Genomic DNA, 22334 nt, shown 5'->3' on the forward strand with positions numbered 1-22334 from the left:
GAGCTGGGACCTGGAAAGCAGAGATGGCTTGTCCCCCATCACTCCACTAGCCCGGTCCACTCAGTTTCCCTACCTGGAAAAGGAAGTCACTCTCCAGGGAACACATGCCAGACTAAGAAGGGGCTCTGCCACCCTCATTTTTGTGACCACAAAAGCTGTGGCTTAAATGGATAAAGGGTCAACAGGGGACACAGTGGAGTATGGGCCGGAAAGGCATCCGGTCCCAAACTCCAGAAGCATTAAAAGTCCATGCGTACCCTCAACACAGTAAGAGCACCATAGCACAATTTTTGGAATATCCTTATGACTCCAATTCACCTGCCCTGGTCTCCAGGGCATTAATCTCGCCTCTTTCCTCGCACCCCAAGTCTCTCACCCTTTTGTCATTCAATAAGCATTCTCATGAGCCCAGTACCTACTTCCTCCCAGCCCAGCCTGCAGGGGACCCCAAGTACCTATCCTCAGGTGGCAGGCACCGGCTCAGGCACAAGCTCTATGGTAGGAACAAGCTAGCCCAGACTTCTGACAGGGCAAGAGCAAATGGGTACTGCAGCCGCCTCCAGGAAGATGCCACGGCAAGCACTCTGAGGCAAAGCATCCACAGAACCATTACATACAAGCTGTGTGAGTGACCCGGATGTGTGCATACTGAGCAGCTGAGGCTCCCAGGGATAGGGAGAGGAATGGTCTTGACCTGGTACCTGACCAGGACATCAAGGGATCTCTAAGAGAACTGTGCAGCCACTTCTGAGGGCCCAGCACGAGCTCAGGTTGGTGCACACAACATCACTTCCTCCACACCCACAGACCTCCCACCATGGCCCAACTGCACCCCACCCAGCAGGGCAGCAAAGACCTCGATATGGACCCTCCTTTCTGGGGCCCCTCTCTGTGGCCTCCAGGTCTCCAGACACTGTGGATTATACACAGAGACTTCTGCAAGCTAAGAATTCAGGCTGGGACTGTGCCAAGGTTCAGCAGGTAAGAGTACTGCCCCTGTAGGCCTGACAGCCTGAGCCCCATCCCTGAAGGCACACACATAACAGCCCTGTGCACTACCACATCTCTGTAATCACAGCAAGATGAGGCAGAGACGGGAGAATTGCCCGTAAGCTAATAGACCAGTTATGCTGGAGTATGCACAGCTACAGCGGGGGTGGGGGGGGGGGACGACATCCTGTCTCAACGAGGTAGGAGAATTGACTCCTAAAAGTCGTCCTCTGACCTCTTCAAGCACATTGCAACTCTCTCTCTCTCATCATTTTCTCTCTCTCTGTCTCTCTTTCTCTCTCGCACGTGCATGCACACGCATGCACACACACACACACACACACACACACACAAATGAGCGAGACCCAGCAGGCCACCGTCTCTCTGACTGATCAGGAGTGCCTGACTGTCCTGTCAATGCATGTGGATGGGCAGTGGGAGCCACCTGCTCTCACCCTGCCTCTGTGCTGACACCAGAATGAGATAAAACTCCGCACATGGAAAGAAGAAGGAGCATGCCACACAGAGCTGAGATGTCTCTGGGGTTGAGGCTAAGGCCATCAGCACATATCTTAGCTCATCTCTACGGTGATGTTCCTGATCACATTAAAAACACAGAGTCTTAGCAGGCAGAGTGATCCACACCTGTAACCCCGCACTTAGGAGGCAGGGGCAGGGTTGCCACAAATTGGAAGCCAGCCGAGTCTACCCTGACCCTGTCTTGTAAGAAGGCTGGACCTAAAACTCAACTAGTCAAATATTTTGCCAAGCATGCAAAAAGCCCTGGGTTCAACTCTTAGCACCACATAAAACCTGGCATGATGACACGTGCCTGTCCCCAGCATTCTGGAAGGTGCAGGATAAAAGATCGTTAAGTCCAAGGCTATCCTTGGCTACACAACAAGTTTAAGGCCAGCCTGGGCTACATGAGTCCTTGCCACGGGAGGGAGAGAGGGGGGAAAGAAGAGAGGGAGGGAAGAAGGGAGGTGAGGATCTTCTCCCATCCTATGGCTTCTCTGTGGGCATCCCATTTCTCTGCCCACCTCTACAAAAGGCTCCTAAGAAGCGCAGGCTCTGCCTGTGGCTCTCCTGTTCTCTCCCGCAGAGGGTGTCTCCTCGCTCCCCAGGAGCCAGCTCTTGAGGTCACCCTGTAATGTGACCTATAACACAAGAACCAATAGATAGACCTCGACCCCCACTCCCCACTGCTCCCTTCCTGGGTCTCTCCCACTTCCGTGGCTGTCACCCAGCTTTCCTGCCTCCTCTACCCCCACCCTCAGCCCATTTCACACCTCAAACCTGGATCGTCCCAGGCCCAAGCTCAAACCACACAGTCTCTACCTGCTCTAGCGACCTCACCCACTTTGTGGTTCCCCACTCCACTGCTGTCTCCACGGCCAGGGCCCTGGCCTGACCCTCCCTTGCACACCAGCCTCTTGCTTGCTGCCTGCTAGGCACCCTTACTCCGCTGCCATTGGAGCCTGACTCTCACTGAGTTCACACCAAACTGTGGACCAGCCCCATGGACAGCTAGCCACTTGCTCCTTCCGGTAGGCCAGCTCCCTTGACCACTCCCACCACCAGCTCTGCTCCCCCCAGGGCCCGGGGACAAATCCCAGTCCCCTGTCCTGTCACCCACAATCTTACTGTCTTTCTTCTAGGCAACTCAGAGCTGGAGCATGTCTCACCTCCTGGCCCAAACCAGGAGCATCACTAACCTGGCCTGTTACTACAGCCTTAAGGTCTCCCAAACCTCCCTCCTCCTGGCGTGTTTGCGCTCAGTGTGGGAGTCAAATTAATCCTCTCTTTGGAACCTTCACAAGTTCCAAGTTCCTGCAGCGTCTTGGCTCATGAGGCCCTCACCACCTCTCTGCTCCAGCTCCTACCTCTCCTCCTCAGCTCGCTCCTCTCAAGTCATGGCCACATGCAGTTCCCTGAAGAGTGTGCACACACACCTACCTCAGGGCCCTTGCTCTTGCTGTTCCTTCGGCCTAGGATGTCCTTCCCACACACATCCCCATGGTCGTCTCCCTCCGCATCAGGCCTCTGGTCCAAGGGCATCCTATGAAAGCGGCCTCGTGCAAATGGCTCACCGCGTGGGCCTCACCCTGCTTCCCCTCTCATCACAGTAGTCATTACTTTCTGACATCTTTGCTATACACATTAAGCCTCCTCCTCACAGAGGCCAGAAGAGGACTTTGGATCACCTGGAGCTGGAGTTACAAATTGTGAGAAACCCAATGTGCATTGTGCATGCTGGGAACTGAATCCGGGTCCTCTTCAAGAACAAGTGCTCTTAGTTGCTGAGCCATCTCCTTTTTTGAGACAGGGCCTCATGCGGCCCAGGCCAGCCTCGAACTTATTACATAGCTAAGGATGACCTTAAACTTCTGATTCCCCCTGCCTCTGCCTCCCAAGTGCTGCAATTCCAGGTTTGGGCCCCCATATCTGGTTTATAAGGTCCTGATTGAACCCAGGGCTCTGCACATGTCAGGTAAGCATTCTGCTAACAGAGCTACATCCTTGCATCCCTTGGGCCTCCTAGGTTAGAACTGACATCTTGTGACAATAGAGTTTTTGCTATTGATTTAGCAGACTACTAGCTTCCACCAATCCAAAAGCTAAGATGTCATCAGACAGCATCTTGAGCCAATAGGAGAGCTTCCCCATCTCTCTGTACCCGCCTCTCTGATGCTGTCCCCACCAATGTGTTTTAAGCTTGCTTTGGGTTTATGGCATTCTCTGTTCTGTAAGACCCCAAAAATTTCACAAAACTGCTTCCGCATTGGAACATGGAATTTGGGATGATCTAAACTCGCTGTTCCCAGGCCATGGTCACTCAGAATGACTCCAGAATAAACTCTCTCTTATCCCCTTTAAGGTGAGAGCTGTGGGTTTTTGTATCAACAGAAGGGAGGGATGGAGGGAGGGAGAGGGGACGGATGGAGGGAGAGGGGATGGATGGAGGGAGAGGGGATGGATGGAGGGAGAGGGGATGGATGGAGGGAGAGGGGATGGATGGAGGGACTCCCTTGCCCCAGGTCAGCTTCCCGAGGGAGAAGGCAGGCAATGGACACCCACTCTCAGGATAGGCTTCCTCCTCTTGCCTGAACCCACACATTTCATCTGAGAAAACCTCTCAAATACCTTCCCCATGCCCTAGGCTGTACAAGAGGCAGCACCCCAAAACCAGTGTGGAAAGAAATCTGAGGCCCTCTCTAGGGAGTGATCAGGAGAGAAGGGTGGGGCAGGGTGGAGAAAGACGGGCTATTTTTAAAATCTTGCTCCCAAAACACCACATTCTTCCCTTGGTGAGTCAGAAGCATGTGGTCCAGCGAGGAGGCCAGGACCCTGGAACGTCATGGATGACGGATGCCACCATCAGCGCTGTGGGCAACGGGCACAGGAGGGAAGGTGGGGACTGGGACACTCAGCCTTCCAGGGAACAGACAAGGTTGGACATGGAGAGAGAAAGTCCTCTGAAGGCCACAGGAATATGTCTGGCTCTAGCCTACAGTTTCAACCACCCCCCACCCCCAGCTCTCATCTGTCAGGGAGGGAGTCTTCAACTCTGACCCCAAGAAATGCTCAGCAGGAAATCGCCTCTGTAAAACTCAGCTAAAAACAGCTTGGCTCACCCACCCAAGACAGGGTGAGCTGGGAGGAGAGTCTGCTGCCTCCAGAAAGGTCAAGCCCAAGGCGCTCAGAGGGACTGGAGCCACCTAGCCCAGGATAGCCCTGGTTGAACTCTTCACCTGTGGCCTGTGTGGCGCGCTGTCCCTCCTGGTAAGCTCTGAGTGGGCTTCAGCAACTCTCAGTACCTCTGGAGGGAGGTGGAGGAAACCAGGACACTCTGACCCTGCCCCAAGCCAGACACTACCTGGCACCACCATTCTACAGAGGAAACTGAGGCTCAGAGCCATCCAAAGCAAGTTTATCAGTGGCAAGTCCACAACTAAACCCCAAGGCTGTCTAATTCCAGTGCCCAGAGTCCACGGGAGCTGGCAAGATGGCCCAGGATCTGTCCAGCACTTTCCCCAACCTCCCTTGCACTTGACTCCCAGGGTTTGGGAGGGGTTGGGGGAAGCTGGCCTGAGGGTGTCACTCATTCCCCTGCTGGTGGGGTGGAACTGGCCTCCTAACACAGGGCTGTGTTGCCATGATAACCTCCACTTCAGGCAGCTTACTGTAACTCTAGCTCCAGGAGCATCGAATGTCTCTGATCTCCTCAGACACTTTCACCCATGTACTCACACCCCAGATGCACGTACTTATAATTAAAAATAAAATAAATATTCAAATGTAAAATAAGACAGCCAGAGAGCCAGCAAGTGCCACCTTTCGCCACCTGCTGAGGGAGGACACAATGAGGAGGGACCACCCATGAGGTGCAGACCCTCCCAGACACCTGATGGGGAGGTTACCTTGAGGTTGAACCTCCCAGCCTCTAGCACAGTGGCTCTCAACCTTCCTAACGCTGTGACCCCTAAATATATCATTCCTCATGCTGCGATGACCCCCAACCATAAAACTATTTCACTGCTACTTCATAACTGTAATTTTGCTACTGTTATGAACTGTAATGTAAATATATGATATGTAGGCTATCTGAGACCCCCGGGCTGAGGACCCCCAGGCTGAGAAGCATGGCCTGCCGATGACCCACCACTTGGCCCTGCTGTTCAGTCACAGCAGTATGACTACACTAGGACACTAGCCTGCCATTGGGATCAGGGTCCTCACAATGTCCTTGCTCCCGTCACTCCGCCCAGCTGCCCTGCTCCTGACTTGTAATAAGCATATTGCCTGAAGTGGGGACAGGTCCCATGCCTGGGCACAGAACCAAGAACACAGTTCTTTGGGTTGCCCAGTGTCACTGAGAAGCAGGTGCCAAAAGCAATCCCAAGGTGCCTTCATGAACATTCTGCTACATTAATAGAAAGCTGACAGATGAAGGTTCCTGCCCTGGGCTCTGAAACCAGCTCTTTGCAAACAGATTGCCTTGATGGAATTCTATCTGGAAGGGGGCTGAGAACACAAACCTTTTTATTTATTTATTTATGTGCATTGGTGTTTTGCCATGGGTTTTAGGTCCCCTGGAACTGGAGTTACAGACAGTTGTGAGGTGCCATGTGAGTGCTGGGAGTTGAACCAGGGTCCTCTAGAAAAGCAGCCAGTGCTCTTAACCCAGGAGCCATCTCTCCAGCCCAAATGCACACACTTCTGAGGGCACTGGGGGATCAGCCAGACAAATCAGCCAGGTGGATCAGCCACCACCCAGAATGTACAGACCCCACAGAGCTGGCCTGAGATGTATCCCGCCCTGGTGTGGCTGAGGATTTTCTTAGACGTGGCAGGGCCCCAGGGTCACAGTAGGCTAATGACCCGAGCCCTCTGCCAGCCTTCACAGGCCCCCAGGCAGCCAGTACAGAAACTCCTCCTTAAGGAGCCTGACATGGTGAGTTGAAGCACAGAAAGGAGAATCAGACAGAGTGGATGCCAAGCCCAGTATCTCTTCCTAGGCACTGTGCCGTTCAGCTTCCCCAAGCCTCAGTTTACCTAAGACCCACCCAGCTGCTGGGAGATGCTAGTCCCATCCCTCAGCCCACATCAATGAAGACGCCCACAGTCACGCTTCTGTACATTACTGGGGATATAATAACTGTGTGTAGGAAAGAAAAGGGTCCTGCCCCAAGGGAGCTTACAGAGCCTAGCGCTGTACCTGGCATGGGTGGGTTGCCAAAGTGACTCTCCACACCACACACACTAAAATTGCTGCTTTGGCAGATAGCTCACAATCCTGGGAAAGGGGTGGGTGTCTACCTCCCACCCCACCAACCCCAATTCCTCCTTTGCAGCTCTTAGGAACAAGAACCCTCTCTCCTGCACAGGATACTCCCTCCCTCCCCAAAGCTGTCCTTTCTTCTCCATGTCTGCCTTTTCCCTGGCCAGTCAGTCTCAACTTTCATCACTCCCTGTGCTGGTCCCAACCCGGAGAAGGTGTTGCCAGATGGTCCTTGGCCCTCATTAATTCAGCAGACTCCTCTCAGATGCCGGCTGTGCCTGGGGAATCGTGGCTGAGGGATGAGACACCCTGGCCTGCAGCACCCTCCCTGTGAGAGCCAATGCTCAAGGGATGTTCAGCTTCAACTCACAGCCCTGAGCCATGCGGCTCCATCCCATCCACCTGGCTGCCCTTGGACCCTTCCTCAACCTAGGTCCATATATAGTCCAGCACTGTCTTCCAGGGGTTGCCTCCTGCCAGATTTTCAGGACAAGGCACCCAGCAGGGTCAAGTAGAAGCCATGAGAGACCATATTAGGGGAAAATTGCAGAAAGTAAAAGGAAGAGTGCCCTGCAGAGGAAGGCTAGCCTTGTGACTCATGTGCCCAAGAATATTCCATGCAGGACCAGTTCCAGGTCATGCCAAGAAGCCCAACCTATCCCAAGCCACTTTGGGACCAGTTGGGCCTCAGACTGGGTCATATGCCTTGGCCACCAACTCCCAGCAGTACTGGCATGTTCTTTGGGGTTCTGACATGACCCCTCTGAGATAGGAGTGTGATGGGGGATGTCCTCTGTATGTTGCGACTGTGTGTCTCTCTTATTGGTTGATGAATAAAGCTGTTCCGGCCAGTGGACAGGCAGGATTTTGCTAGGTGGGAATCCCGAACAAAGAGGCAGGGAAAAGAAAGAACAGATGCCAATGTAGCCGCTGGGGAGTCAAGAGACCAAGGCATCACCGGTAAGCCAAGGCCACGTGGTGATACATAGATTAATAGTAATGGGTTAATAATTAGGAGAGAGCTAGCCAGTAAGAAGCCTAAGCCTATGGCCAAGCAATTATAAATACATATTAAGTCTCTGAGTGATTATTTCTTAAGCAGCTCTCTCCCATGACAGGAGTGGGGACATTCCTGAGTAAGGCTACCGAGTTAACTCTGGTACAAGACTGTGATCCGGGTACAGGCAAAGCCAGCATCCCCCCCCACACACACACACACACTGAATTGACAAAGGCACTAGAAGAGCTCAGAGACTGGAACCCAGGTCCCAGAGGCCTAACCTGCGTGCTGGCTCTTGTGCATGTGTCTGCTCTCAAATGGGTCTCAACACTCGGGTCCTCATGGTGCCTGGTGAGTGGCCTTCCAGAGATGCTTGGCTGACTGGCCAGGGGGTCACTCCCAGGTCCCAACCCAGGCTGAGGAAAGCTCATGGTGTGCTGGGCAAAACCTGGCAATACCTCACAAGAAGAAAGGCAGCAGCCTAGACAAGGTGCGGCAGGAGGGAAAACCTCGTACATCCGTGGCATCCTGGGACAAGCCAGACAGAACAAGGATGGTCCCAGGTCTTGGTGAGAAAAGCAGGGACTTTGCAGGGGAACACTCCTAGGTTCCAGCTACAGGGCCACACCCACTGCTGTGTGACCCTAGGCAAGCTGCCTGTCTTCATGCAGCAGTCCCGGACAAGGTTGGGGCCAGGACACAATCCCTAGCAAAGAATGGTTGCCCTTTCCTCCCAGGCAAGCCTGCAATTCAACTACCAGGTTAAGAATCTAAGTCCCCCAAAGCCAGTCCAGACAAGTTTGTGATGGAGCCTAGATATATGGGTTAATATTTACCCAAACCTTGCAGAACATCCGGAATGCCCTACCCAACCTAAGAATATGGGTCAGGCAGGAAGGGAGGAGGGAGAGATAGCATGTGAGCCTGAGGAAGATGAAATGGCCTGGCCAGCCTCCAACCAGACAGAGCATCCAGCTGTGACAACCTTGGACACCTGACACACAAGGGCCCATTTCCTAAGGATGTGGGGCCATGAGCACACAGCCCTGTACACCCCACAGCTGGCCCCAGTCTCTAAGACCAGCGCATGACCCCATGACCCTCACCAAACCCAAAGTTCACTTTGCCTGTTTGGACCTGAGTTTCCCCACAACCTCAGGGAGAACCCACAAGGCAGATGAGTCATCAGACTCCAAGGCTCCTGTTCTCTTGGGTTGTCATCCCCAGACACAGATGGGAAGCCTGAGCTCAGAGCACTGAGCTGGCTTCATGAGGTCTTACTGTCAGTCTGTGGTTTAGGTGGGATTTGAATTCAGTCTTCCCTCTTTGAGACAATTAACACCAGCCACAGAGAGAGAGGTGGAGACGCTTAACCAATGACAAGTAGCAGAAGTGACTGAAGAGGCTAAGGGTCTCAGTCACCATCTCTACATAACTCCACTTATTACAAATCTCCAACTGTGCCTGGGACATGAGAGCATCAAGGAAGGGCTGAGGAGGAAGGAAGAGAGCTAGCATCCCCACCCCACCCCCGCCTCAGTGTTGCCTGGGCAGCCAGGACAGCATGCAACAGTACCATTCCCCTGCTATGGCGCAGCCTACAGCTCCTCAGTGAGGCTCAGAGGTCCTATCCTACCCATCTGCTGACCCCACTGCTTGCTGGCATCTCCTGGAGACCAGGCCTTGTGGGAAGATGAAGACAAAAGCAACCTGAGCTCAGAAATGGAAGAGGTGCCCACCTGCCCCAGCAACCAAGGGCAGGACCCTGTCTCCATCCCAAGATGTGGCTGTCATCATCTGCCTGGGAACCACCTCCCACTACCTCTTGAGCCTCAGCCCAGGCTAGACGGTTCTCATAATGACCACAGGATAGCCAGCCACATGCCCTGCTGGGCACCTGAAATTCAGGGCTGCAGCCATTTGCTTTGTTTCTCCAATAGGGAAGTGATTATGCTCCCACTGTCTCTCAAGATCCCAAATGGTCCTCAGCACACACTAGGAGGCCAACGAGCTGGGTGGTGGGTGGATGGGAGGAGGGAGGATGAAGGATGGATAGATGGGTGGGTAGACGGGTAGGAGAATAGAGGATGGATGGATGGATAGATGGATGGATGGGAGTATGGATGGATGGATGGGAGTATGGATGGGTTGGTGGATAGGTAAATGAGTGAATGGGTGGATGGAATAATGCACAGTGGATGAGTAGATGGATAAGTGGATAGATGGAAGTGTTGGTAGGTGGATGGAAGGGTAAATGATGGGTGGATAGAAAATGGGTAGAAGATGGGTGATACAAGAGTGAATGGATTGGCATTTAGATGTATAGATGGTTTAAAGAATGAATGGATTGATGGTAGATGGGTGATGGGGGGATGGATGGGTGGGTGGGTGGATGGATGGATGGATAAGTAAATAGACACAGACACATAGGTGCCAAGAAAGATGAATAGCCAAGAAGATGGAGAAATGAATAACTGAAGGAACAAATGACAGGAACTCATTAAGAAGTGTTTTGAAGCCCTACTCCAACCTGGAATGTACTAGAGCTGAGATCCCCAGGAATTCCAGCTGTGCCCCAAGTTTCAGTCTGACTCAGACATCTTGGAGACGCCTGCTTCCCCAACCTGACTTAGACTTCCTCTATGATCACCCACCTCCTCACCAGACACCCAGTAGGCGACACTACAGACTGTCACTGGCCCAACAGTCATGTTCTGTAGGCCATCCTTCATAGGTCTCAACTGATACTTCCTAAATGAGATACAAATGAACAAACAAAAGACCCGGGAGCTTTGTAAACCCAGGCCCAGCAAGGTCTGCTGGCCTGGGCACCTCTACAAGTGCCAGTCAAGCACTGGCATCCAACGCAGTACAGGCACACTAGGCACAGTCCCAAGGGGGGCCCCAGGAAGGGCAGCTCACAGCAGGGCCCCAAAGGGCTCACTCACGTGACAGTCACTTCGCCAAACATTTCCAGCTCTGAGGGTCTCGAAGTCTTCTCCAATCTGGTCCCTAAACTGCTTGCTTCGCACCCACCCGAGTACAAGAGGAAGATTCACATGAAGGTTCTGGCCAGGGGCTGACCTCATGGTAGAGCTCTAGCCTAACATGCCCTGGAGTGGGGGCTCCAACCCCAGTACCCCCCAAAAAAATCACATCCTAAACTCCCTCCCAAGTCCTCCCGAAGAGGCCTGGGATCAGCATTCTTAGCAGGCCACCCAGGGCCCCTGACACACACTCAGTCAGAATTCTGGCTCCTGGGTTCTCCAGGGCTCAGGACCATCTGTCTGCACCTGCCTCCTTTGCCCACACTTGACCCACTTACAGAAAGTTCCTGGTGCAATTTCTACAGCTTCTAGGAATCATCAGATGAGTCCTCCCTCCCATTCTCACGACCCATGTGTCTGCCCCCACCATGAGCTAGGTTACCCCGGCCATCCAGGCCAGCTTGCCTCCCCAGGCTGCCTGCGGTTGCAGTTACATGTTCAGGAAAGTGACATCAGACAACCAAGGAGCAGAAACAGGATGCTCCTTGAGAGTTCTATTGGTCCCAGGTTGTCAAAGCTTGTAGGGATGTACTCACACTCCACAAACAATAGTGTCTGAGTTCAAAGGTGTCAACGGTCCTGAAGAGTCATGCACATCAATATGTCCATTTGGGGCAGCATATGTGTCCTGCAATACATTACAGGCTACTCACTTGGAGAATGGAGGCATTCAGAGGTCAGGGACAGTTGGGAAACCACAGAATAATGCTCGTGGTAAAGGCTCTGAGAAGTCCCGCATGCAGCGCTAGAGCCTGATGAATATAAAGAGCCTTGTTGACTGGGAAGCATTTCAAGCCCTGATGGGGTCAGAGATAGAGTGGGAGAGGCGGGGCTAGAGAGTGGGAGAGGCGGGGCTAGAAAGTGGGAGAGATGGGACTAAAGAATGGGAGAGGCGGGCTAAAGAGTGGGAAGGGCGGGGATAGAAAGTGGGAAAGGCAGGAGTAGAGAGTGGGAGAGATGGGAGTAGAGAGAGAGATGGGGATAGAGAATGGGTAAGGCAAGGATAGAGTGGGAGAGGCGGGGCTAGAGCATGGGAGAGGCGGGGCTAGAGAGTGGGAGAGGCGGGGCTAGAGAGTGGGAGAGGCGGGGCTAGAGAGTGGGAGAGGCGGAGCTAGAGAGTGGGAGAGGCGGAGCTAGAGAGTGGGAGAGGCGGGGCTAGAGAGTGGGAGAGGCGGAGCTAGAGAATGGGAGAGGCGGGGCTAGAGCGTGGGAGAGACGGGGATAGAGAATGGGAGAGGCAGGGGTAGAGAGTGGGAGAGACGGGGATAGAGAATGGGAGAGGCAGGGGTAGAGAGTGGGAGAGACAGGGATAGAGAGTGGGAGAGGCGGGGCTAGAGCGTGGGAGAGACGGGGATAGAGAGTGGGAGAGGCAGGGGTAGAGAGTGGGAGAGGCGGGGCTAGAGAGTGGGAGAGGCGGGGGTAGAGAGTGGGAGAGGCGGGGGTAGAGAGTGGGAGAGAGGGGACCTGAGCTCAGCCTGCCTTCTAGTGACCAGTGTGTCAGGTATTTCTTCCAAAGTAGATGTTCCCTGAAGTTAAAGGCTTGGTCACTTTTTTGGAGTGTTATGGGGGGAGAGGCTCCTTTAAGAGGTGGGGCCTAATGGAAGAAAATGAGGTCATTGTGGTATGCCTTTAAAGGAGATATTGGAATAACCAGGACATGGTGGCTCATGCTTTTAATCTCAGCACTGGGGAGACAGGGGCAGGGGGATCTCTGTGAGTTCCGGACCAGCCTGGTCTGCATACGGAGTTCCAGGACAGACAGAGCTACACACAGAGAAACCCTGTCTTGAAAAAAACAATAAATAGATAACTAAATAAATGGAATACTGGGACCTTGGCCCCTACTTCCCCTCTCTGCTTCCTGAACACCATGTGGTAAGCAGCTTTGTTCCAACACACACTCCCTATTGTGAGTACAGCACTGAGAGATAGAGGCAGAAGCATTAGTTCAAAGCCATCCTTGGATACATAGTGAATTAGAGGTCAGCCTGAACTACAGGAAAACCCATTTTTCTTTTTTAAATTAATGAAGTTGGACCCAGGCATGGTGGTGAACTCCTTTAATCCTAGCATTTGGGAGGCAGAGGCAGACAGATCTCTGTGAGTTCAAGGCCAGCCTGGTCTATAGAGTGAGTTCCAGGATAGCCATGGCTGGGTAGAGAGTCCCTGTCTCAAAAAGAGAGGAGGAGGAGGAAGAGGAAGAGTGGGGCTGGAGAGATGGCTCAGTGGTAAAGAGCACTGACTGCCCTTGCTGAAGATCCAGGTTCAATTCCCAGCACCCACATGGAGGTTCATACTGTCTCTAACTCCAGTCCCAGGGGATCTGATGCCCACAGACATTGTATACACATGGTGCATGGACATATATTCAGAAAAGCACTCATTCACATAAATTGAAAATAAATAAAATCTCAAAAAAGTATTTTAAATGGCATGAGAAATTCTAGATGTCCAATCTGCCCATCTCACAAAAGAGGAAACTGAGGGCTTAGGGAGAAGTTGGGGGGGCAAGACTATCCATGCTCTCTTGGGTGGTTAGAAGTAGAGTATGAACCCAGATGCCTAGATCCAGGCTCTTGGCACACACCCTTCCTAAGGCCCCAGAGTAGTGAAAAGCCCAAGACTGGGAATTGGGCTGCTGGGATCTACCTGACTTTAGGCAGACTACGCCATCAAGGCTTTGGGATAAAATGGGGATAATTGGAAAGACTAGGTATCCCTAAGTGAGTAAGCAAATACCAAAGGCCCCCAAGATCCTACCCAGGTGACATGCCAGCAGGGGGCACACGTGTCCTCAGATAAACTGAGGCTGATGGGGACCCTTGGGGTCTCAAGGGAGAGCTCCAGAGTCTCATGGGACAGTGTCCATGTCCTGCCATGTACTCACTGTGTGACTTTGAGCTGACTGCCTGTCTTTTGCTGCCACATCTATACGATGGAGATAAATAAGCCTGCAGGTTACATATAAAGCAACAAACCCAGATGAGCCACAGTGCCCGTAGCTAGGACTCCAGTTCTCTAGGCCATGTTCACGTTACCCCTACTTTGGGACTCCAGACAGGGAGAGACCCCTGCTCACCCCGGCTACACTCAGAATGGGTGGGGCTCTGAAACCTGCCTGGTACCTCTTATTGCCCCAGCATGAGGCGTGGGCCTGCAGTCTATGAAACACAGCTCTCCAGTGGCGCCACCTCGATGGCCTCATGTGACCTATGTTAATCGAATCCTGGACCAGACCCATGTGGTTTTCCCAGCACTCCATGGAAATAGATGCCCAGAAGGCTTGCGTGCTGACCAAGTGGCTCCAGGAAGCCCCACAACCCACTCTTGTCAGAGGGACTGAGGCAGGCAGAGCAGAGCACAGAGTAGATGTGCTGGGCATACGGCTCAAGCCTTCCTGAACCCCCACACCAGCCATCTCCACCTATTTATCTCCTACACTGGCCTGGGAACTATGGCTTCTCTATCCTGTGTCTGACCCTCAGCCCTGGAACTCAGGCAAATGCCCCCAATTCATGGCCACTGCAGGCTTCTTTTTCATTTATTTATTTTATTTGTTTATTTATTTGATTTTGTTTGTTTGTGTTTTGTCAAGACAGGGTTTCTCTGTATTGCTTCCGGAGCCTGTCCTGCAACTAGCTCTGTAGACCAGGCTGGCAGCAAACTCACAGAGATCCGCCTATCTCTGCTGGGATTAAAGCCCAGCATGCTTCTTAACAGATGATAAAGGCTGGGAGTGAGACCTAGTGGCCATCCTGAGGTTGTTGATGGCTCTGGAGAGGGGCTGTAAGACCTCAGTTTCTCCCAGCTTCTTTTCTCTCTTGCACACACTCCCACCATTATGATGGCATCTGCCATGGCCCCATCATCAAAGCTAAGGAGATGCTGGTACAGTGCCCTTGAACATCTAAAACTGTGAATCATAAGCATCTTCATTAACTTCGGGTGCTTCGTTACAGTAACAGAAAACTGACCAGTAGGTACCTCAGCCATTAGAGAAAACCCACAAGGGTGATAGCCTGCTCCTGCTCCCTGTTGTAACTAAACAGCTCGGTGTGTAAAAGCACTTGTCACCAAGCCTGACAACCTGAGTTCAGTCCCCGGGACCCACGTGGTAGAAGAAAAGAACTGAGTACCACAAGTTGGTGTCTGACCTCCACAGGAGCACCACAGGGCACGCACACGCACACGTGCGTGCGCATGTGCGCACACACACGCACACTAATGCATGAACGTAAAATAAATAAAATACATGAACACAAAATAAAATAAAGCATAAATAAAAAGAATGTTACCTCAAAATATGTCACTCTGGTATAAGAATCCTTTTGAGCTAAAGGCCCTGAGCAAGCAACAGGGACAGGAATGCTCTCTGCCTGCTCCCTCCTGTGGAAAAGCAGAGCCTACATCTCCCTTTGTTTCAGGGACATAAATCCCTCTCCCTCAAACAGGAAGAAGAGGAATGTTCCTGTCTGAGGAACCTACTAAACATTTGTGATGGGCCATCTTGATTGTCAACTGAACAGGATATAGAGAATCGTAGGAGCCACATCTCAGGGCCTAACCATGAGGGCATTTACAGGGAGACTAAATGAGGCAGGAGATACACCCTGATTGGGGCAATGCCGTCTCAGGGGCTCAGGTACTGGACTGCATTAAATAGCATGAAAGGAAGTTGAGCACCAGCAGTCACCGCTCCGGGCTTCCTAACTGTGGACGCCCTGTGACCAGCTGCCTCATGCTCCTGTCGCCATGATAGGTTGTGTGTGCCCCAACCTGTGAGCCCAAAGATACCCTTCCTTCCCCAGGCTGCTTCCCTGGGAGTGTCTTCACAATGACAGGAAGGTGGCTGAGGCAACCTCACTTTACTACAGTTCCCTAGTCATTTTCCCAGGACTGATTGACTGACTGACTGACTGACTGACTGACTGCCCCTGGGCACTCAGTCTTTGCCCTTGTTCAGTCACATCAACGTCATCATCCTTTGTTAACGTGGGATGGAAACATCTTCAGGGCCCTTACCACTGCTCTGCGAAGCCCCAACACTGATTTTAAAACTTAATATTAAAAAAAAAAAAGAAAGAAAGAAAGAAAGAAAGAAAGAAAGAAAGAAAAAAGCTTTACATGGGTCTGGACATGTGGCTCTATTGGTAGAATGCTTGTCTAGACTGCGCAAGGCTCCAGGTCCTGTAAAGCAGGCATGGTGACACACACCCACCAATGTTCAGGGTCAGTCTAGGCCAACATGGGCTACAGGACACCCTGTCTCCAAAATTTAAAATTAAGTTAAATTAAAAGACTGGACCCAACCTAGCATTTAGGAGGCTGCAGCAGGAAGATTCCTATGAGTTCAAGGACAGTCTAGACTATATAGTAAGTTTCAGGTCAACCTGGACCATATAAGACACCATCTCAAAATTAAAAAAAAAATCAATATCAAATAATATGCAGGGCCAGCAAGATTGCTCACTGGGTATAGGAATTTGCATCAAGCTTGACAACCTGAATTCAGTCACCAGGACCCACAAAGTAGGAGACAACTGATTTCCTGCAAGTTGTCCTCTGATCTTTTATACACTCAACTTAGTATACACACACATATATACACACACTAAATAATAAAGAAATAAATGTAATACAGAGTTCTCAAATGGAAGTGTGCCTTCTGTTTTATTAATCTGCCTTATGACAGTTTAACTCTCAGGCCTCAGGACAGACCCTGAAAGTGCAGAGCGATGCTTCCTTACCCAAGTAACAATCACCCAAACTCGAGCTAGGCCCAGGCACTGTCCTGGGCACCTGCATTTCTCTTGTTAGGTCCCCACACCCTGAGTCTCCAGTGCTCGCACGACTACAGAAGAAGACATCAAGGAGTCAAGTGAGTTAGCAGCAGAGGTGAGCAGCAGACCCCTCCTCTCCAGAGACAGGTCGAAAGAGCAAGCCAGTGGCTGGGTGAGCAAGTGATACACACCCCCCTGTCTATCCAGAGAGTGTCTGGAGCTGGTGCAGTAAGGGCTCTTCTGGGCTTCTTTCAAGTTTTCTTCAACAGCCATGAAAGACACATGTCATTAAAAATAAAACAAAGGGCTGGGGAGATGGCTCAGTATTTAAAAGCACTGGTTGCTCTTGCAAAGGACCCAGGTTTAGTTCCCGATGTCACTTGGCTCACAACCATCTGTAGCTTCAGTTCCAGGAGATCCAAAACTGTCTTCTGACCTCCGCATACACTCCAGGCACACACACGGTACACATACATGCAAGTAAACACACACAGAGAAATAAAATGAGTTATCTTTAAAAATAAAAGTAGACACACCTTTTGTCCTAGCACTCAGGAGGCAGAACCAGATGGGTCAAGCTGGTCTAGATATCAAGTCCCAGGCCAGCCAAGGCTACATAGTGAGATCCTGTCTCAAGGAACAAAAATAAGAGAAGTCAAATAAACCCTTCTGTAATGAGCATTCAGGAGGCTCCGGGGGACCCGGGTTGGAGATGTTTTCTCTCCTCTTCTAAAACTGTTATTTTCCTACCTGATTTAACCATTGTTTTCCCCTGGGAATTGAATAAGATTGGCTCCTGACAGCTCCCTCCCTCCACCCACTTCAAACAATGGAGAGAGATGTGCAAGGATGGGAGCAAGGAGGAGGTGACTGACGTCTGTGCCAATGGCTGGGATTCAGGATGCAAGCCAAGCAAGGGGCTTCCAGGATGGAGTTTCACTAAGCAGTGCCCGGAAGAGGAGCTCACCTTAGGCTCTCCCTGGGCAGATGCCACCGTGTGCTGGGACCATCACAGGCTGGATTACTACAACCCACCTGGGCTGGGTCTGTGCCTGTGATGAGGATGGATGGACAGAGAGCACTTCTCACCCAACCCACAGGCTGGAGGGAAGATGCAAGCAGGGGTCAGGTGTAACTAAGAGGCCATCTGTGGGAGCTGGCCATCCATCTTTTTGCCTCCACATCATGTGTGAACTGCCAGGGTATCAGCAGCCAGGCAGGCCAGGCCTCAGGACAGAGTACAGCAGTGTTCTAGGGCACAGGGTGGAAAACAGAGGTGTGGGCAAACAGAAGAAGCTCTGGTCACCTCCAGCTCCCAGCCACATGGCCTTGGCCTCAACTCGAGACAGAGGATGGAGACAGCACTTTGTCTGCCTCTCAGCTGAGGAGGACTGAATATGCTCACTGTGCAATGGTGTGGTTCGAGGCCAGGCTGAGCTATATAGCAAAACTTGTCTCAGATGAAAATAAGACAAGGGGCCTGTCTGGATGATCTCTCCACTTACGTGCCCAGCAACACTGAATAACTCACTCTGAGTTATTCACTGAGTCTCACACTGAGACCAGGAACAGCAGCAGCCGGCCTGGCAGAGGGTGGGGTGGGGGCAGTATGAAACACTTCAAGACACTCATGGGGAGGGGTGAACCAAGCATAAGGCCCGACAGACAATGCCTGCAGACATCCTTTATGGATACCCAGAAAGATGCTAAAGAAGGCCTGGTGTTGCCTGCTCCGTCACAGATCTATAGACCTCCCAGGTCACCTGATTCCAGAGCCACACTGAAACTGCTTCTGCTGCTGAACCTTCGAAGACACTGTTCCACGGCTGCTCCTTCTTCATGCCGTGCTGGATATGTTCCCCCACCATAGGCAGCCATCCCGTGCCGTGTTCTGACAGGAGCTTTGTTGAATGACCAGTTTGAACCCTAACCCTAACTGTAGCAATGCATTCTGTGTTGGTACAGACTGACCCCAGCAGTCATAGTTAGTTCAGGACCCAGCCCAGACTCAGTGAGCTGTCATTCCTAAGTCCCAACCAGGGGTCATAAACCATCAAAAAGCCAGCCAACTCCTCTCCCTCACAAGGTCCCAGAATCTGTCCAGTCACCAGTGCCTAAGCCACCCTCAAGCAACTTTGGCCACACAGATAACCTGGACATCACCAGGAGCTGCTTTGACAGCTCACTCTCCTTCTCAACACCTAGGTCACTCCCTCTGGAGCCTGCCCATCAATAACGATGCTGCTCTCAATAAATCAAGTCTCCTCATGTCATCCTTCTCCCCTATTCTTTTGAGACAGGGTCTCACTATATAGCTCTAGCTGGTCTGGGACTCAACACATAGGCAAGGCAAGCATTGAACTCCCAGAGATCCACTGGCTCTGCCTTGCAAGTGCTGGGATCAAAGGCGTGCATCACCACACCTAGTCTTGACTCCCGTTTTTTAATCTTTGTGTGTGTTTCTATGTGTCTATGTGTACGATCATATGTGAAAGCAGGCATGAACATGCCACGGTATATGTGGAGGTCAGAGGACGACCTCACACTTGGTCCTTGTCTTACACTTTGAGACAGAATCTCATTGTTTGTGGCAGCATATGCCAGACTAACTGGCTCCAAAAACTCACTTGTCTCCATCCACCTTCCACATGGGTTCTGGGAATTCAAACTCAGGTCCTTAGACTTGAGCAGCAGGTGCTTTACCTACTAAGCCATCTTCCCAGACTCTCGTGATTTTGCTTAATGGATGTTTAACAATCAGCTCCCAAAACTCAGCCACTGGCATTCACACATCAAGACACACTAACTCCAGCACAGCACTGCCTGGAGCTCTGCACAAACCCATACGAACAGAGAGCTCCCAGGAACACACTCAATCCTAGGCCCTGGAGGAAAGGGGCCCTGCAGACCTCCACCATGGTAGAGACCAGGGTGTTCTCTGGGGACACCAGATGAGAAGCCAGGCCTGAAGGAGTTTATGGAAAGAACCCTGGAACACTCACCATTTATGAATTTGGATCTGTGGGGACTCCGGATCCCTCAGGGACCAGAGACTTGTTAGCTTTGTGGGACAGGGTGAGAACACAGAGGGTTACTACTAGCTTTGCTAGCAGAGGTGGAAAGCCCTGGCTGGAGCCCCTGCTCCTTCACCAACTGACACAGGCCTCTGGCTGGCTGTCACCTCACTGCTGCAGGCTCAGCTTCCTCATCTGCAAAACAGATTGTCATCCCTGCCTAATTACCGGGGTTGTTGTCAAACAAAGAGATAGTGGCTGTGAAAGTACAATATAAACCTAAGCTGTTATTACCAGTCTATATAACTACCCTCTTTATCGGCCCAATTTTATCTGAGATGGTTGTATTCTTGCCACTCTACCTTCTAGCTGCAGAAGTTTCCAGGGCTCTCAGCCCCTCACCCAGCCCTCCAACTGGCAGATACTATGTCTGGGGGGGGGGGTGTCCTTCCTCTTCTGATAGCCTCATACCCCAGGTCCCCAAGGAGCCCAGCAGCTTTTCCAAGTTTGTTTGATTGATGCAGAACTGGAAAATGGAACCCAAGGCCGGGCATACTCGAGGCAAGGGTTGCTGGCACTGAGCTACACCCTCAGCCCCTAAAGTTAAAACTTGAAACAGCAAACTGTAGGAACCACCAGTTTCAGCAACTATCAGTTGACCACCTACTATGTGCCTGGCAGTGTTACAGGCTGGTAACCAAGAACAGACATAGCTCCTGCATTCAACCCTTCCGGGTGCAGAGGAGCCGCTCTACTCCAGACAAGAGTCCTAAGAGCATGCAAAAATCTGCCTGGCTTGATGGCAAGGAGGTACTCCCAAACAAGAGCTGGAAGAGGTGAAGGGTGGAACCCTTTTGTATGTGGAGTAAGGGCGGACAGAAGACCAAGGCTCCCAGCCTCAGGCAGTCAGCTGGGATGAAGGAGCTTGTGTGGAACAGGGGTATCCTCAACTTGGCCTGAGATCATCAGACTGTGCTAGTCTCTACTCTGAGTGCCCAGCCTGGACCCCGTGGAAGCCCGTGCATTGTGGACAGGTGGAGACTGGTGTTTCGGCTCCAACCCACAGAGCCCCAGGGCTGGGCTGAATGTATTAATGAGCTTTCACAACCTACTCTCTCCCCCACATACGAAGAGGAACAGATGGGACCTGGGGCAGGCTGGGCAGGGGTTTTCCTATGGGGACTCCAAGGCCTTTAAAGCAAACACTGGGATCCGAAGCCCCTCAGAAGTGAGATCCACCCAATAGCATCTCCCTGCTTTGGCTGAGGTGGGGTTCTCAGGCTCTTGGGGCCAAATGACTCCCACCTTCAGGAACAGAAAGAGACCTGGCCCTTCCCCCACGTAAGATCCCGGGCTCCCTCTCACAAGCTACCCCAGAAAGATGATCCTCACCATTTAGCGAGCCCACTGGACTCCTATCTCCACCCAAGGCCACCCAGGGCTCTGTGCCCGTGGCCTGCCGCTGACCCAGCATCCACCCCTCCCACACTCCACTCCTGCGGGAGGCCTGGCTGTCCCGCGTCTGGGCAAGGACTCAAGATAGGAGAGGCTGACCCAGAACAGAAGCCACACCGTATTGACTTCGTGCAATCTGGGGAGCCCCACAACACCCAAGGTCAGAGGGGCGTGGGAGGGGCACAGTGAACCACAGTGGAGGGATGGGGCGAGTATGACACAGAGCTGGGAGGGGACTCGAGAACAGAGGGAGAGGACAAAACAGACGGAGGCACAAAGGCCAGTCAGGACTCAGACAGAGGGACACAAAAGGGCACAATCAAGAGAGGGACCCGCGCATACAGGGCTGGGGACTATCCCCAGTGGCACTTCGGAGACCCGGACACACAAAGCTGCCCGAGGCCAGGAGCCCAGGCCTGGGCAACGCGCACTCACCGTCCCTGCTGCTCACAAAGGCTCCGCGCCACCGCGCCTCCGGATCCCGCCGCGGGCGCCGGTGGCCGGGCCGAGCCCCGCGCCCCGCTGCAGCCCCGGCCCGCGGCCTGCAGCCGCTGCACGGCCCGCCCCGCCCGCCCGGTCCCGGGGCGCGCGGCTGAGGTCACCGCTTAACCCCTGGTGGCCTGGCTCGCACGCAGCGCCCCTCCCAGCTCCCCTAACCGTAATCCCGGAGGGGGGCGGGGCTCGGCTCTCCACCCAGCCTCCTCCCTCACCGGGAAACTGAGGCTGGGGGTGGAGAGACCCCAGGCAACACCAAGGACACACGCAAAGTCCTCCTCCTTCCCGGTCTAGCACAGAAGGACCCTACACACCACTGCGCCTCTCCTCTGCAGCCCCGGAAAAGATCTTGAAGACACCAGGCTCCTTTAAATTCCCCCAGCGTGACCTGGAGTTCCCTGCAAGAGATGAAAGGTGCATGGGCCTGTCCTCACAGAAACACACAAGGCCTCTTGTGGCTGCCCTAAATCCACAGGGTTGGGTGCAGCCTGAACTCTGGTAGCGGCCCAGCAGCCCCAGGTACCGGCGCCTTGTTCAAGGAAGGGCTGTGACAGCTTCACTATCCAGCCTTTATTACAGCCCCATTTCCCAGTGCCAAAACTGAGGCTCAGAAATGGGAGTCATTCACCAAAACCCCCCAGACTCCCAGCAAAGAGGTGGTGAAGCTGAGCTCGGAGCTCTCCATCCTTGTTTGCCTCGAGGCTGCCAAGTGCAGGCTACTCCCTTCCAGGATCCCAGAAGGCCTCCGGATATGATGTAATTAATTAC

General features: G+C 52.5%; 1 protein-coding gene across 5 annotated transcripts in view; it reads right to left on the reverse strand.

Moving 5' to 3' along the window:
- Nucleotides 1-22334, reverse strand: part of Arhgef10l (Rho guanine nucleotide exchange factor 10 like) — a 142477-nt gene that overhangs the window by 103953 nt on the left and 16190 nt on the right. For 3 of the 5 annotated variants that reach the window (XM_051173752.1, XM_051173754.1, XM_051173750.1), the window contains exon 1: nucleotides 21507-21671. The exons of the other annotated variants lie outside the window; for them this stretch is intronic. The gene's annotated coding sequence lies outside the window, so the exon portion shown is untranslated. Of the gene's footprint in view, nucleotides 1-21506; nucleotides 21672-22334 lie in introns of those variants that run through there. 5 annotated transcript variants of the gene reach the window in all.

This window comes from Phodopus roborovskii, unplaced genomic scaffold (genome assembly GCF_943737965.1).
Source record: "Phodopus roborovskii unplaced genomic scaffold, PHOROB, whole genome shotgun sequence".
NCBI lineage: Eukaryota > Metazoa > Chordata > Mammalia > Rodentia > Cricetidae > Phodopus > Phodopus roborovskii.